The sequence below is a fragment of the Gopherus flavomarginatus genome, chromosome 1, assembly GCF_025201925.1.
Source record: "Gopherus flavomarginatus isolate rGopFla2 chromosome 1, rGopFla2.mat.asm, whole genome shotgun sequence".
In the NCBI taxonomy this organism is placed as follows: domain Eukaryota; kingdom Metazoa; phylum Chordata; order Testudines; family Testudinidae; genus Gopherus; species Gopherus flavomarginatus.
Window position 1 is genome coordinate 201,030,618 of NC_066617.1, and position 17,769 is coordinate 201,048,386.

Below are 17,769 nucleotides of genomic sequence, written 5' to 3' on the forward strand. Positions count from 1 at the left end.
ACCATTGCATGAAACAATCGACCTCTCCTTTTGCCAATTTAGTTTTAGATTGTCTGAGTTTGTCTTTTAAGACATCTACTCGATCCTTATCCCAAGATCCTAACAGTGGCCACTGAGTTTTGGGATCTCCCTGAGTTAGCCTAGACCATTTTTCCAGAAACTTACAGAAGCCCAGATCCTTCCTAAAATACATAAAATGAGCCGGAGTTCCTTTAGGGAACTGCCCTGGCTTAGATGTCTGGTTACCCATACAGGAGGACTTCACACACCAATCACACAAGAAGGAAATTAGGGTTCGTCAAAGCGATGCCCAGTGCAACACACAAAAGGAGCCCACAGGCTACTGCCTCAATCGCCCTTGCTTTCACACTAAGGGTTTTACCCAAGGTGCGGTGCGGCTGCGATTGTGCAGATTTCACTCACTCAGACCGCGGGGACAGGAACCCCTTGGTCGGCCAATCCCTGGACGGAGACAGCACCCAGACTCAAACACTCCACACGAGGATGGATAGACACAGACAGGACAGTCCTCAGTCCGGACAAAACACAGAAATAATTACCTGACCAGATTCCTGATGTCAGATCCCGGGATCCCTACCAGAACAGAGTGGGAACCAACAGGTTCGATGGCGTAGACTTCACTGTGGTCATACGCCTTTCCGTTCTAGTGGAGGACCGCTTGGGCCAAGTGCCCAGGTGCCGGCTGCACGGTCGTCCTACAAAAACAGTCAGGAATCACACAGCCCCTGTGAAGACGGTTGCCATCTCGGTGGGACCTCCAAATTGTCAAAGTTAGAATCAGGACTCACAATTTGTCAGACCACTCTGTTTATTAGCACAGCGCTCCGCCAATAACATTCAGAATATGTGAGTGTCCATGCAAGGCCCAAACAGTCTTATTTATATAGATAAAAGAGCGGGAATTAGACAAAGGGACAAAGAAAGCAAAACAGTAAAATTCACCTGGGGCGCAGCATGCATATCCTATTTCCTTACTAACTGTTATCTATCTAAGGCTAATGCTTCACCAACTGCCCTTAAACGGTGCAATTGTTCTATGTGAATGTCTGTATTCCTGACACCTGGTTGCAACATTCCAACAATTTTGCTTAAAGGTACAGACAACATTTCTTTAATCCTTTCTATTCTTACTATATAATTCATTCTACTTTCACAGCTACAACCAACCCAGGTTAAAAAGAGTTGTTAGCATATAGATGCCATTAGTGTATCAAAAGACCTATAGTTAGAGCTGGTAAATGAAGAGGTCCACATCATCACCACCCAATGTTCTGGGTCATATAAAGACCAGCTGACAACCATGAAGAAGTGCAAGCTGAAGTGGTACAGCCATGTAACAAGATCTGGCCTGTCCAATATCATCCTTCAAGGGACAGTACAGGGGAAGAGAAGAAGAAGTAAACAGAAGCAGCGATGGACTGACAACATAAAAGAAGCAAAGAATCCTGTGGCACCTTATAATCTAACAGACGTATTGGAGCATGAGCTTTCGTGGGTGAAGAGACGCAAGCACTGACATGCAATCGTTGGGGGTGGGGGAGGGATGACAATTGGTTGATTGCTCATCAGTGATGGTGCCCTAACAACCAATGCAGTTATGGGAGTGATGATGAAAATTTTATAAATGAAGTTTGTTGAAAAAATGACCTGTTTGCAAAAACAAAATTTTGGTAAGAACTTCCTGATAGTTTTGAAATTTGGGAGCTTTTGGAAAAAACTGTGCTAAACATGTTGAAAAACTTTCATAAGCATTTTGATATTTACTGAAAACCCAGATACTGGTTATCATAACCTTAGTCCCAGATTTGGACCTTAGCGTCCAAAATATGGGGGTTAGCATGAAAACCGCCAAGCTTAGTTACCAGCTTGGACCTGGTACTTGCTGCCACCACCCAAAAAATTAGAGTGTTTTGGGGCACTCTAGTCCCCCTGAAAAACCTTCCCTGGGGACCCCAAGACCCAAATCCCTTGAGTCTCACAACAAAGGGAAATAATCCTTTTTCCCTTCCCCCCTCCAGGTGCTCCTGGAGAGATACACAGACACCAGCTCTGTGAATCCAAACAAAGTGACTCCCCCTCTCCGTTCCCAGTCCTGGAAACAAAAGCACTTTCCTCTTCACCCAGAGGAAATGCAAAATCAGGCTAGCAAATCCAACACACACAGATCTCCCCCTGATTTCTTCCTCCCACCAATTCCCTGGTGAGTACTGTGGCCTGTAGGGGGTTTATGGTTCCTCGACCCACCTGGTGCCCCAGGTAAGTCACTCTGTTTTGGCCTATTTGACACTTTTTGGCCTTAACAGTTAGTCCTGCCTGCCTGATGCGCTCAAAGACCTTTTGCAGGTGTAGTAGGTGTTCGGGCCAGGAGTCTGAAAAAATGGCCACATTATCGAGGTAGGCAACTGCAAATTCTCCCAGTCCAGCTAGTAGACCATCTACCAGCCTCTGGAAGGTGGCGGGTGCATTTCGAAGGCCAAAAGGAAGGACATTGAATTCATACACCCCCGCATGGGTGACGAATGCTGACCTCTCCTTGGCAGGTTTATCTAGCGGTACTTGCCAGTACCCCTTGGTTAAGTCTATCGTAGAGATGAACTGGGCACGTCCCAACTTCTTCAATAGCTCATCGGTACGTGGCATTGGATAGTTGTCCGGACGAGTTACAGCATTTAGCTTACGGTAGTCCACGCAAAAGCGTATTTCCCCATCTGGTTTGGGTACCAGAACCACTGGAGATGCCCATGCACTGGTAGATGAGCGGATTATACCCATCTGTAGCATGTTTTGGATTTCCCGTTTTATAGCAGCTTGGGCATGAGGAGACACTCGGTAGGGTGGGGTTCTGATTGGGTGAGCATTACCTGTATTAATGGAGTGGTATGCCCGTTCAGTCCGTCCTGGGGTGGCTGAGAACAATGGGGCGAAGCTAGTGCACAGCTCCTTGATTTGTTGCCGCTGCAGACGTTCCAGGGTGGTTGAGAGGTTCACCTCTTTTACGCCACCGTCTTTTTTCCCGTTGTAGTAGACACCGTCAGGCCACTCAGCATTATCTCCCTGGACTGTAAACTGACAAACCTGTAAGTTTCTGGAATAGAAAGGCTTGAGAGAATTAACATGGTACACTTTAGGCTTTAGTGAGGAATTGGGAAATGCTATGAGGTAGTTTACAGCTTCCAGGCGCTCTTGGACCGTGAATGGCCCTTCCCATGATGCTTCCATTTTATGGGCCTGTTGCGCCTTTAAGACCATAACCTGGTCTCCTACCTTGAAGGACCGATTTTTGGCATGTCTGTTATACCAGGCCTTTTGCTTTTCTTGAGCATCCTTTAGGTTCTCTTTAGCAAGGGCTAAAGAGTGTTGGAGGGTGCTTTGTAGGTTGCTTACAAAGTCCAGAATGTTAGTTTCTGGAGAAGGCGTAAACCCCTCCCATTGCTGCTTCACCAACTGTAATGGCCCCTTAACCTCGTGACCATACACAAGTTCAAATGGTGAAAACCCTAAACTGGGATGTGGTACAGCCCTGTAGGCAAACAGCAACTGCTGCAACACTAGGTCCCAATTATTGGAGAATTCGTTGATGAATTTTTGTATCATGGCCCCCAAAGTTCCATTGAACCTTTTCACCAGGCCATTGGTTTGATGGTGGTACGGGGTGGCAACCAAGTGATTCACCCCATGAGTTTTCCACAGTTTTTTCATGGTCCCTGCCAGGAAATTAGACCCTGAATCTGTAAGGATGTCGGAGGGCCAACCTACCCTGGCAAAGATGTCTGTTAAGGCCAGGCACACAGTGTTAGCCCTGGTGCTGCCTAGAGCTACTGCTTCTGGCCATCGGGTAGCAAAGTTTACTAAAGTCAGTACGTACTGCTTTCCTCTGGGCGTCTTTTTGGGAAAGGGCCCAGAATATTCACAGCTACTTGCTGAAATGGGACCTCAATTATGGGGAGTGGCTGGAGAGGGGCCTTGACCTGGTCTTGAGGCTTTTCCACTCTTTGGCATACCTTACAAGACTGGACATACTTGGCAACGTCCTTGCCCATCCCCTCCCAGTGGAAGGACTTCCCCAACCGGTCCTTGGTTCTGTTCACCCCAGCATGGCCACTGGGATGATCATGGGCTAAGCTTAAGAGCTTCCCCCGGTACTTAGTTGGAACCACCAACTGTTTTTGCGGCTGCCATTCTTCCCGGTGTCCACCAGAAAGAATTTCCTTGTATAAAAGTCCTTGGTCTATAACAAACCGGGATCGATTAGAAGAGCTGAGAGGCGGTGGGGTGCTGCGTGCCGCCGCCCAAGCTTTCTGAAGGCTGTCATCCGCTTCCTGCTCAGCCTGGAACTGTTCCCTTGAGGCTGGGGTCACCAGTTCTTCCTCAGACTGTGGACTTGGGCTTGGTCCCTCTGGAAGCGATGTAGGTGATGGGGTTGTTTCCGTTGCTGGTGAACCGCTCTCCGCTGGTGCACCTGAGGGTATTTTAGGCTCTGGCTGAGCCTTTTGGGTATGGTTGTTTTTTGCTTCTGCCAGTTTTGGCTCGCTGGCGCCCTCTGGCGTTGAGTTTGAAGATGTGGTTGCACTTGCTGGTGCTGGTTGCTGTTCCAGTTCCGGGCCTGGGACTGGAGATGCTGTGGCTGTTTCAGTGGTAGGCATGGAATCCGGGTCAACTACCTCTGTCTGGGTCTCTGGTAACACAGACGGGGCCTCTGTGGACGGCTCAGGAACAGGAATGGGTCTGGAAGCTTGCCTGGTTTGGCTACGTGTAACCATTCCCACTCTCTTGGCCTGCTTCACCTGGTTGGCCAAGTCTTCCCCCAGTAGCATGGGGATAGGATAATTGTCATAGACTGCAAAAGTCCACATTCCTGACCAGCCTTTGTACTGGACAGGCAGTTGAGCTGTAGGCAAGTCTACAGCTTGTGACATGAAGGGGTAAATTGTAACTTTGGCCTTTGGGTTGATGAATTTGGGGTCAACGAAGGATTGGTGGATAGCTGACACTTGTGCCCCCGTGTCTTTCCACGCAGTAACCTTCTTTCCGCCCACTCTCAAATTTTCCCTTCGCTCCAAGGGTATTTGAGAGGCATCCGGGCCTGGGGATTTTTGGTGTGATGGTGGTGTAATGAATTGCACTCGCATGGTGTTCTTGGGACACTTGGCCTTGATATGTCCCAGTTCATTACACTTAAAGCATCTTCCATCTGATGGGTCACTGGGCCGAGGTGAGTTACTGGAGACTGGTGAGGTTGAAGGGTAGGGTATCTGTGGCTTTACTTGGGTGGTATGTGGGGTCTTTGGCTGTCCTCGGTTGTAGGGTTTATGGTCTGTGTGCCCCCTGGGGTAATCGTTCCCCTTGACAGTAGCTTTCTTGCTTTCTGCCAGTTCCATCCATTTGGCTCCAATCTCCCCCGCCTCAGCGATATCTTTGGGATTTCCATCTTGTATGTACCGTGTGATGTCTTCAGGAACACCATCCAAGAACTGCTCCATTTGTATGAGGAGGTTCAGTTCTTCCAAGGTTTGAATGTTGTTTCCTGTTATCCAGGCCTCATAGTTTTTTGCAATGTAGTAGGCGTGTTTGGGAAATGACACCTCGGGTTTCCACTTTTGGGTTCTGAAGCGCCGACGGGCATGATCTGGGGTTATCCCCATTCGGTATCTGGCCTTGGTTTGAAAAAGTTTATAGTCATTCATTTGCAGCTTAGGCATTTCAGCTGCCACCTCTGCTAAAGGTCCACTGAGCTGTGACCTCAATTCTACCATGTACTGGTCTTCGGGGATGTTGTACCCAAGACAGGCTCTTTCAAAATTTTCCAAGAAGGCCTCGGTGTCATCACCTGCCTTGTAGGTGGGAAATTTCCTGTGCTGTGGAGCAATATTTGGCGCCGGGTTGTTAGGGTTGGCTGGCACAGGCAGCCCAGCTTTTGCCAACTCCAGTTCATGTTTTCTCTGTTTTCCCTTCTCTTCATTCTCTTTTTGTTGTTTTTCCAGTTTTCGGTGGTGGGCCGCCTCCTCTTCTTCTTGCTTCCTTCTGTGGGCCAACTCTTCTTCTGCTTGTTTCCTTCGGTAGGCTACCTCTTCTTCTTCTAGTTTTCTTTTGTGTGCTGCCTCTTGGGCTGCCTGTTCTCTTTGGAAGGCTGCCAGTTTGATGCTTTCTTCCTTTTCTTTCATCTCCATCTCTTTCTGTTTTATTTCCAGTTGTCGCCTGTGTTCAGCTTCTTTGAGTTGCTCTTCGGCCTCAATTTTTGCCTTAGAAGTCATGATTCCTGTTTTCTTGTGTTGGGGTGCCCTCCAGTGTTTATCTTCTGAACTGCAGGCTCTCTGTTGCCTCCTGAAGTCTGCCTAGCAACAGTGCTTTTTTCCTTTTCTCTCTCTAGCTAATGTTCAATGAAAGGAAACCAGAAAAACTACTTTATTTGCATGCATATAAGTGCTGGTACTTGCCTCCTAATGGGAGGGCTATTGCATGACAAAAGACCCTCAACAGTCTCTTAATGGCTTCTCGCTTAACATGCAAGCCACAAACTGCCAGAGAGAGCAGAAAAAAAATTCTCTCTGGTTCCCTTTTAAAACCAAACTGTTTCTCTCTGCTAAAAAGCCCTTAGCAGAGAAAAGAAAAATATAATATTCCTACTGGCTTCTGGATTCTGTCTATATCCCACCTGCTGCCACTATGTAATAACCTTAGTCCCAGATTTGGACCTTAGCGTCCAAAATATGGGGGTTAGCATGAAAACCTCCAAGCTTAGTTACCAGCTTGGACCTGGTACCTGCTGCCACCACCCAAAAAATTAGAGTGTTTTGGGGCACTCTGGTCCCTCTGAAAAACCTTCCCTGGGGACCCCAAGACCCAAATCCCTTGAGTCTCACAACAAAGGGAAATAATCCTTTTTCTCTTCCCCCCTCCAGGTGCTCCTGGAGAGATACACAGACACAAGCTCTGTGAAACTACACAGAGAGACTCCCCCCTCTCTGTTCCCAATCCTGAAAACAAAAAGTACTTTCCTATTCCCCCAGAGGGAATGCAAAGTCAGGCTAGCAATTCAACACACAGATCTCCCCTTGATTTCTTCCTCCCACCATTTCCCTGGTGAGTACAGACTCAATTTCCCTGAAGTAAAGAAAAACTCCAACAGGTCTTAAAAGAAAGCTTTATATAAAAAGAAAGAAAAATACAAATGGGCTCTCTGTATTAAGATGATACAATACAGGGTCAATTGCTTAAAAGAATATTGAATAAACAGCCTTATTCAAAAAGAATACAAATCAAAGCACTCCAGCACTTATATTTATGCAAATACCAAAGAAAAGAAACCATAGAACTTACTATCTGATCTCTTTGTCCTTACACTTAGAAACAGAAGACTAGAAAGTAGAAAGTACTTCTTCAAAGCTCAGAGAAAGCAGGCAGACTCACAAAAGACTTAGACACTCAATTCCCTCCACCCAAAGTTGAAAAAATCCGGTTTCCTGATTGGTCCTCTGGTCAGGTGCTTCAGGTGAAAGAGACATTAACCCTTAGCTATCTGTTTATGACAAGTACAGACTCAATTTCCCTGAAGTAAAGAAAAACTCCAACAGGTCTTAAAAGAAAGCTTTATATAAAAAAGAAAGAAAATACATACAAATGGTCTCTCTGTATTAAGGTGACAAAATACAGGGTCAATTGCTTAAAAGAATATTGAATAAACAGCCTTATTCAAAAAGAATACAAATCAAAGCACTCCAGCACTTATATTCATGCAAATACCAAAGAAAAGAAACCATATAACTTACTATCTGATCTCTTTGTCCTTACACTTAGAAACAGAAGATTAGAAAGCAGAACTACTTCTCCAAAGCTCAGAGAAAGCAGGCAGACAGACAAAGACCTCAGACACAAAATTCCCTCCACCCAAAGTTGAAAAATCCGGTTTCCTGATTGGTCCTCTGGTCAGGTGCTTCAGGTGAAAGAGACATTAACCCTTAGCTATCTGTTTATGACACTGGTAAACAAAATTGATAACCATTTCTGATCTTAAGACCACCTCAATGCCCACTGGCAGACATTCCATTATACTGTAACTCGTATCAGGCCTGACACATTCACTTCCCCAACACACCATTGTCATAATATGCATCTAAAAAGGTGTCATGTAAGGAAATGTATGTAAACTGGTGACATTCTAGTCCCAAAAAGAGTGTGTCATCAGTACAAATTGTATAGAGAAAGTTGTGTGTGTGTTGGAAATAAGGTATTAAAATATGTTTGGAGGCAGTGCTTACATCAAGCCTACCCTAGAGAAAGGAATGCGGATTCCCCCTTTGACTGGCTTGATTGCAGGCAAAGGACAATGAAAGCACTTATACATAAGGTAAACAAAGCAATCAAGCTAAGGGGCAGCTTAGTGAGCACACCAGGGGACATGGTCTGCACCCTGAGAATCCTTCCTGGCTCTTGATGCCAAGACAATGGACTCTGGGTAATATAAAAGGAGCAAACAGACACTAGTCATCCATCACTGATGACCTGTGTATGGCACCACTCAAGTCTGTGAAAGTTGGATTCCCTAGCCTGGAGAGCTAGAGATGCTAGTAACTTGATGTGAATAAGAAAAACTGCTTAAGCAAAGACTATAACTTGCTAAAATTAAGTTTTAATCCCTGGAAAGCATATTTTATTTGTAACAGTACCTGTATTTTTCCTATAGCTTAGTATCACTTAAATCTGTTTTTTGTAATAACAAAACTTCTTTTTATGTTATTACAAAACTAGCTCAGAGCTGTGTATTAAAGTGAAGTGTGAGTCTTCAACAAACCAGACAGGCTGATGTGTGCTCAGTCTCTTTGGAGGCAGCAAACTTAATTTGAGAGTGTACAGTGATAGGGACAGGACACTGCAGGGAGATGTCTCTGGGGAACTTGGAAACTAGGGTGCATTGATTGTTACCAGCAAGGCAAGGTTTAGACTTGAATAGTTTGCTGGCAAGGCAGACAGGCTGGTGTGCCAGGGAAGCCGACACACAGCTTAGCATCAGCAAAGCTCTCAGTTGCTGAGGCAGAGGTGCAACACAGTGGCTTATAGTTCTGGGTGTCCTGAGCTGACCACAAAGCTTTGACAAACATTTAAATTTTAGAAAAAAAGTTTTAAAATTCTCAAAACTACTTTTGGCCAGGGTCCTAGTGGGGAGCCAGCTGTGGTCACTCAGTTAGGATGAATGGCAAAGAACAGGGCAGCCAAACCCCAGAGAGCTGGTGGATATTTCAATACTTAGATTCACCAAACCAGCATAATGAGTGGGGTCCCACAGAGATTGGTTCTGTTCAATATCTTCATCAATAATTTAGATAATGGCAGAGAGAATACACTTATAAAGTTTGTGGACGATAGCAAGCTGTGAGGGGTTGCAAGTGCTTTGGAGGGTAAGATTAAAATTCAAAGTGATCTGGACAAACTGGAGAAATGATCTGAAGCAAATAGGATGAAATTCAATAAGGACAAATGCAGATTACTCCACTTAGGAAGGAACAATGAGTTGCACACATACAAAATGGGAAATGACTGCCTAGGAAGGAGTACCGCGGAAAGGGATCAGGGTGTCACAGTGGATCACAAGCTAAGTATGAGTCAACAATGTAACGCTGTTGCAAAAAAAAAAAAAAAGTGAACATTCTGGGATGTATTTAGCACGAGTGTTGTAAGCAAGACACGAGAAGTAATTCTTCTGCTCTACTCTGCGTTGATTAGGCCGCAACTGGAGTACTGTGTCCAATTCTGGGTACCACATTTCAGGAAAGATGTGGACAAATTGGAGAAAGTCCATAGAAGAGCAACAAAAATGATTAAAGGTCTAGAAAACATGACCTATGAGGGAAGATTGAAAAATTGGGTTTGTTTAGTCTGGAGAAGAGAAGACTGAGAGGGGACATAACCTTTTATGTACTTGAAAACTGTTACAAGGAGGAGAGAAAAAAATTGTTAACCTCAGAGGATAGAGCAAGAAGCAACGGGCTTAAATTGCAGCAAGGGCAGTTTAGGTTGGACATTAGGGAAAACTTCCCAACTGTCAGAGTGGTTAAGCACTGGAATAAACTGCCTAGGGAGGTTGTGGAATCTCCATCTGTGATGTTATGAGCATAATATAAAATCTCATTGAAAGGTGACAGGGCCAGAAAGAATTAATTAACTCACCTCACCGACTGACCTGACCCATGGGTGAACCTTAAGAACTGATTAGCAAGATATGTAAATGAATAGAGCTTTGAAATGCAAGTCTGCATTGTTAGAGGTAGAAGGGGAGGTGTTTGCTCAGGTCTTGGGATGCCAGCAAACAAGTCTTGTCTATTGCTATAGTTTTAATTCAAAGATCAAAAAAGGAATATTAGCATTTAAGATGATACTTGAGTAAAATAGTATTATGGTCTATGTGTCTCTTTGAAGGTTGTGGTAACCTGTATCTGAACTGTTTAATGGATAAATTACTCTGTGCTAATTGCCAGGATGTTTGGGAGAAGGAGTTAAGCCTATTGTTTTCTCAGGCCAAAAGACTGCTGGAAATCTATAAGAAGCCTGGGACACGATCCTTCATCATCTCAGATCTGCTTTGGGTTTCAAGTGGGGGAAACCTTAAGCCACAAGGATTGAGATCCCCAGTCATTGACTGGAGCCACCCTGAATATAGACATTGGACTATAACCTCTGGACTATTTCTAAAAGGATTTTTGGCTACTACAAGCTCACCTCTACAATGTATCTGAACCTCAAGAATTGAATTCAAGTCTGTATGTATATTGATCTTTTAACCAACACTCTCTCTCTTTTCTTTTCTAATAAATTTTAGCTTAGTTAATAAGAATTGGCTATAGCATGTATTTTGGGTAAGATCTAAGTTATAATTGGACCTGGGTATGTGGCTGATCCTTTGGGATTGGAAGAACCTTTTCTTTTATATGATGAGATAAGATTTTCAGGAATCATCATCATATCTGACAGGTGTGTCTGGACGGAGGCCTGAGGCTGGGCACTTTAAGGGAACTGCAAGGTTTGGACTTCTAAGTAACCAGTGAGGTACTATAAAAGCTGTTTTGTGCTGGCTTGGTAAATCAAAGTATTGGAATAACCACCAGCATTTGGGGTTTGTCTGTCCCGTTTTGTTTGCAGTTCACCCTGATTGAGTGACCTCAGCTGGCTCCCATGGGCAGCACCGTCACACCATCATTGGGGACTTTTAAAAGCAGGTTGGACAAACTCCTGTCAGGGATGGTCTAGATAATGCTTAATTCTGCCTGGAGTGCAGGGAGCTGGACTAGATGGCCTCTCAAGGTCCCTTCCAGTTCTATGATAAAACAGCTTCTTTGTTACCTTTCTGGTTACTCAGAAGTCCAAACAACACAGTTCCCTTAAAGTGATCCAGCCTCAGGCCTCCATCTAGGTACCCACATCAAATATGATGAAAATTTTTGTAAAGCTTATTTCATCAGATAAAGGAAAAGGTTCTACCAATCCCAAAGGATGGGACACATTACCTCCCAGATTAATGAATGTTTCAGATCTTACCCAAATACACACTACAACCAGTTCTTAACTAAAATCTAAAGGTTTATTTATAAAAAGCAAGGTGAGAGTTAAAATTGCTTAAAGGAATCAGTTACTTACAGTAATGGCAAAGTTCTTGGCTCAGGTTTGTAGCAGTGATGAAAAACTACTGATTTAAGTCAAGACTCTAGATTACATCCACAGCTTGGATGGGTCATTCAGTCCATTGTTCAGAGCTTCAGTTTGAAGCAAAGTTCCTCCAGAGGTAAGAAGCAGGATTAAAGATGAAATGGAGAAGATGCAGCTGTCTTTCATAGTCTCTTGCCATGCAGCCTGTGCTTCCTCTGTTTCAAACACAAGCTGCCCAGCACATGATTGGAAACCTTAGAGTTCTCTCCATAGGCATTTCCCTGCATATCTTGCTGAGTCATAAGGTATATCTGCCTTCTTTCAATGGGTTAATTGTACAGCTGATGGCCTTTAATGGGTCATCCAGCAGGCTAGGCAGTGCTGATGCCAAACTGTCTGAGGGTGTCACCCAGTGGCATAACATCAGTTTGAAATACAGACATATCTATAACTCATAATACAAAGGTGATACAAACAAACAAGATCGTATCTGGCAAATCATGACACTTTTGCAGATATCTTACACGGCATATCTGGCTGGGCATTACCCCAGGAGCCAACATTTGAAATCCAGGTATAGAGCCAATACTTACAACTTTAAATATAAAAATGATACAGCATCCAGATATCCTAATCATAACCAGCAAATCATAACCTTTTTATAGACATCTTACTCAACAACCTTTGTACAATATTTGCTGCAAATATATAATAGTAGTCGCAACAATGATCTGTGGTCATATTTAAATCACTATTACTACAAAGGGTCCTTTTTAAACACTTCAAAATGAAACAACTTCAAAATTTTAAAAATTTTAACTAATACCTTCTTATTTTGCATCCCTATGACAGCATTCACCATTGAGGGGGTAGAAGTCCTTGAAAACCTACTAGATAGACCATAATTTCAGGTCTTTGAGAAGAAAATCCTGGAAACTTGTGGCTGCAACCCACACAGTTTGAGGGTGCTGAGCCACCAGCTTCCAGTATCCTCCCCCCATGAGTGGGTGGATGTAGGGTAAATCTTCAGGGCAGAGTTAACTTGGGTGATTGGCACTCAAGGCTGAGTACTTGGGTTAGACTAGCCCAGGTGTGAGCAGTCACACCTGAGTTATTGGGGCCTACATGGTGCAGCTCCCTTGTGTATGTTACTAGAACTTCTGGTGTATGTTTACACTGGAGTGCAAGCCCACTAGTTAGTAGAACTTGAGTTGGCAGACAATGGGTTTATTAACCTAGGATTTGAACACCTACACATTTGTAGCCCCAGATTATGAATCTTTGAACCTTTGGTCCCAACCTCCACTGCATTATGCAGGCCCAAGTCCAGCCACCATATCCCAGACTTCCTAGTGCCATCTCAGAGAAAGAGCATAAGAAAGGCCATACTGGGTCAGACCAAAGATCCATCCAGCCCAGTATCCCGTCTATCAACAGTGACCAATGCCAGGTGCCCCAGAGGGAGTGAACCTAACAGATAATGATCAAGTGATCTCTCTCCTGCCATCCATCTCCATCCTCTGACAAACAGAAGCTAGGGACACCATTCCTTACCCATCCTGGCTAATAGCCATTAATTGACTTAACCTCCATGAATTTATCTAGTTCTCTTTTAAACCCTGTTATAGTCCTAGCCTTAACAACCTCCTCAGGCAAGGAGTTCCACAGGTTGACTGTGTGCTGTGTGAAGAAGAACTTCCTTTGATTTGTTTTAAACGTGGTGCCCATTAATTTCATTTGGTGGCCCCTAGTTCTTGTATTATTGGAACAAATAACTTTTCCTTATTCACTTTTTCCAAACCACTCATGATTTTATATACCTCTATCATATCCCCCCTTAGTCTCCTCTTTTCCAAGCTCAAGAGTCCTACCCTCTTTATTCCCTTCTCACATGAGACCTGTTCCAAACCCCTAATCATTTTAGTTGCCCTTCACTGAACCTTTTCTAAGGGCAGTATATCTTTTTTGAGATGAGGAGAGCATATCTGTACACAGTATTCAAGATGTCGGCGTACCATGGATTTATATGAGGGCAATAAGATATTCTCCATCTCATTCTCTATCCCTTTAATGATTCCTAACATCCAATTTGCTTTTTTGACTGCCACTGCACGGACATCTTCAGAGAACTATCCACGATGACTCCAAGATCTCTTTCCTGGTTAGTTGTAGCAAAATTAGCCCCCATCATATTGCATATATAGTTGGGGTTATTTTTTTCCAATGTGCATTACTTTACATTTATCCACATTAAATTTAATTTTCCATTTTGTTGCCCAGTTACTTAGTTTTGTGAGATCTTTTTGAAGTTCTTCACAGCATGCTTTGGTCTTAACTATCTTGAGCAGTTTAGTATCATCAGCAAACTTTGCCACCTCACTGTTTACCCCTTTCTCCAAATCATTTATGAATAAGTTGAATAGGATTGGTGCTAGGACTGACACTTGGGAAACACCACTAGTTACCCCTCTTCATTCTGAGAATTTACCATTTATTCCTACCCTTTGTTCCCTGTCTTAGCCAGCCACCCAAGAGACAAATTTCCACCCCGCACTAGCTCTCTCCCCCCGCCCAAGTCAGGAATTATAGGGCAGCCTCCTGCTCTGGCTGTGAGCTCCAGGTCTGGACATGGCCAGGCATGCGTTGTCTGCTGCAGGCAGTCCAGGGCATGCTGCAGCCTGGAGTGCATGCTCATCCCTCCCACCCCATAGGTGATATGTAGCTATGGCTAGTGAGAGGACATGTGCCCCCTCCCATTTCTCCAGATGTCTCAGGCACAGACATCCAGAAGTGAGGAGGCAGTGCTCCCCCAGGAGTGGTACTCACAGTCTTCTCCTTTTCTTCCCCCCTGCACCATCCCCTTATCCTTTCCCTACTGTCCCCTTCCCTATTCCCCATCCCCTTCTCTTCCTCCTACTCTATCCCATCCCTCTTTTCCCACTGCCTCACCCTGCCCCTGCCCCCCACAGGCACTCATTATACAGAAACAGGTCCCAGCACAGGTAGAAGATGATGACAGCAGGCACTAGGACCCAGGAGACAGCATCCCAGAGCTACCAGCTCAGCCAGGTAGAGGCACCAAGTGAGCTGGTGCAGCATGGGAAGGACAGAACCTTCTCCCCCTGCAGCTGAACAGAGCAAGCCCTGCTCAGGGGTGGGGGAAAGTATGGGGGCAACACCCCCCAAATTACACCCTTGGCTAGCATGGATTGATGACCAGCACTTCCCCCCACCCTGGCAACCCTACAATGTATCCTGCAGCACAGAGGGAGAAAACAGCAGGCTGCCAGCTGACTTCTTCCCCCACCACAGCCTGCTTCACCTTCCCTACTGGCAGGAAGCATTCCAGCAGGGCTCTGTGGTGCCCTCTCCCCCTCAGCAGGCCTGACCACTGCCAGGACCCAGAAGCAGAAAACTTCAAATGTTTTTTAGCATTCAGGTAGGCCACAGTTGTGTGCTAATGGGCCCACGGGTTGACCACCACATGCTGCATTCCTTCCAACCTCTTCATCTATTTTCTTAGGCTACTTCCCCACGGCCCCAGTACCTTCTTAAACCTTGCCTCAGGGCTTCAGCTTGCAGCTACCAGCTCTTCCCTAGGTCCCCTGGTCCCTGCTAGCAGCACTGCTCTGTCTAGCCTGCTGGCTTTCTTCTACCTGCAAGAGTTTCAGGGAGCAACTGAACCTGCCCTACCCTGTAGCTCTTCTGATATGGGCCTGCCTAGCTCTGACTGGCTGCTCCTCACAGCCCCTCTCCTATTGGCTGCTGTCTGTACAGCCTCCCTAGGGCTCCATTAACCCATTACAGGCCAATATGGGGTGGACACCCCATCACAGAGTACCTGCCTAAGTGAAAGCAGAACCTGGGCTTTAGCTTACAGCCCCAGCTGAGCCCACCAGCTCAGGTTGAAACCACCATCCAACCTGGGTCAGAGTTTTTTGTGTGTAGATGGGAGTGGGGTTAGGGCAATACCTAAGTAAGAGCCTGGGTTAAGTCTGCAGTGAAATGTTTCTTTATCTACATTCATTTAGTATGCGTTTTAATTGGAACCCATCTAAATGTAATCCACACACCTCCTGGGTGTGGTGTTCTGTCCCCTTTAGTGGCACTGAGACCACTTCGAGATTAATGAGTCTGCTACAGCCTTAGCTAAGGGCCATGTGGCTTTTAACTCATGCAGTAGAGGCTTATTCAGTTAGCGTTACAGATCCCAGGTTCAATCCCCTTTGCCAGCAATCAGGGTCTGGCGATGTTACAGAAACATGAACCAACCAGTATAGTACAGAAATTAGTTTTGTCAAGTGGCTTTCTAACGAATAAACACTGAGTGGTTTTTAGCTATAAACCCGCACCACATATGCCCATTCTAATGACTATAGTTTTATAGAGATTTTTGTTTTTTTGTTCATTATCATTTAAAATAATGATCCTATATCCGTTCAGAGAAATAACCTCCCACTACTAGACCCAGACTTGGGTCACAGCAAGAACAACATCCTTCCAAGCTGGGAACTGGCAGCAACTATTTTTAGTTTTGCCATCTTCAAGGAAGATGTACCAAAATGAACAAAATTATAAGATGGGTACACTGAAGGAAATTGGTGGTAAAGCAAATTTACAACACATTTTCTTTTTCACTTCAGTAAAAGTTACTCAAATTAATCTGTAGGAACTGGGAAGCAGCCAGTCACTCAGTCATTCTGTATGTGCACTAATGCAGGAAATTTGACCAGGGTCTGCTTCTTCTCAAAGCAAGCTACCCATTAGGCTCTGGTGTAATCACAATTTCTTATGAACAAAAGTATAATGACAGGTCATTAGTAGACCAGGCATTTTATGTACTCTTTCATTTTGGAGCATTTCTTTGCTATTGAGGTAATGCAATATCTTTTTAAAAAACATAAATAGAGACGTCAAAAAGTAAAGAGAACGTTTATAGCTCTGCAGGGGAAAGAAAAACACTTCCCAGTTTTAAAAAAACGTTCAGGTTTTCTAAACTTCATGGGTGAAATCTTGGCCCTACTGAAGTCAACGAAACTCCCACTGACTTTAGTGGGGGCCAAGTTCACCCTGTTTTATGTATTTTAAATGTACAAAGCTTGATCCTTTCAAAGATTATCAGCAGACAGAAGAAACCACAAAACTGCACAAATCTAGAGAGGGACAGTACACACGTAAATTGAATGTTTAGATACAAAAATTTCCATGGGCAATTTTTGAAATACTGTTTGAAAATGCAGCCTTACACCAATTTTCCTCTTGAAAATGCATAGAGTTAAACTTGATCTCATCTGCACAGTTCCTACAGTATAGTATGTATTTCTTTGGGAATGTGGCTTTCCATGTGTTATACCCTTTCATTGCCTGAAGTCTGTCTGCAATCAGTTTTTGCTTGAAAAGGGACTACAGGACTGAGTCCCTATAATACATGACTGCATAGTAGAATGATTTATTCCATATGTATTATCATTCCATATTTATTCCATATGTATTATCAGACAATAATTATGGATGTTAAGTTTGGAAACATTTGGGGGAATGTAATGTAATCAATATGTAATTGATTTGCCAAAACACACTAGATAGATAGATGTGTGTGTAGAAATTATGCAGAGTTTGACGATATGACGTGCATCTTGCATGGGGAGGCAACATCATGAAAGACATATTAAAAAATCAGTTGTGATGTTCTGAACAAATACTTCAGCATAAAAAGACTACAGCTGGCAATCTCTAATCATATTAAAAGTATAAAATAAAAATGTCACAATGAAATGTATCAACTGACGAGAAACATCATTCCCAGAAAATTTAGAAATTTGATCTTTTGTGCAGATTCCTAATGAAAGCACATTTTGTCATCCCAGAATGTCTTGTGAAATGGGAATTCCAGTTTCCGATCAGCTCTAATAGACAGACAGAGAAGTATAATTGTGGTGGAATTCACTTCTGCAAGCGGCCTGACATACACCCCAGTTTTCAGCTTCTCCCTGAGAGTGGAAGGAATGGGATGTGTTAGGGTATGGCCAAACTTGCAGCCATTCAGCGCTGCCGCGGGAGTGCTCCCATGGCAGTGCTTTGAAGTGCGAGTGTGGTCGCGGGGCCAGCGCTGGG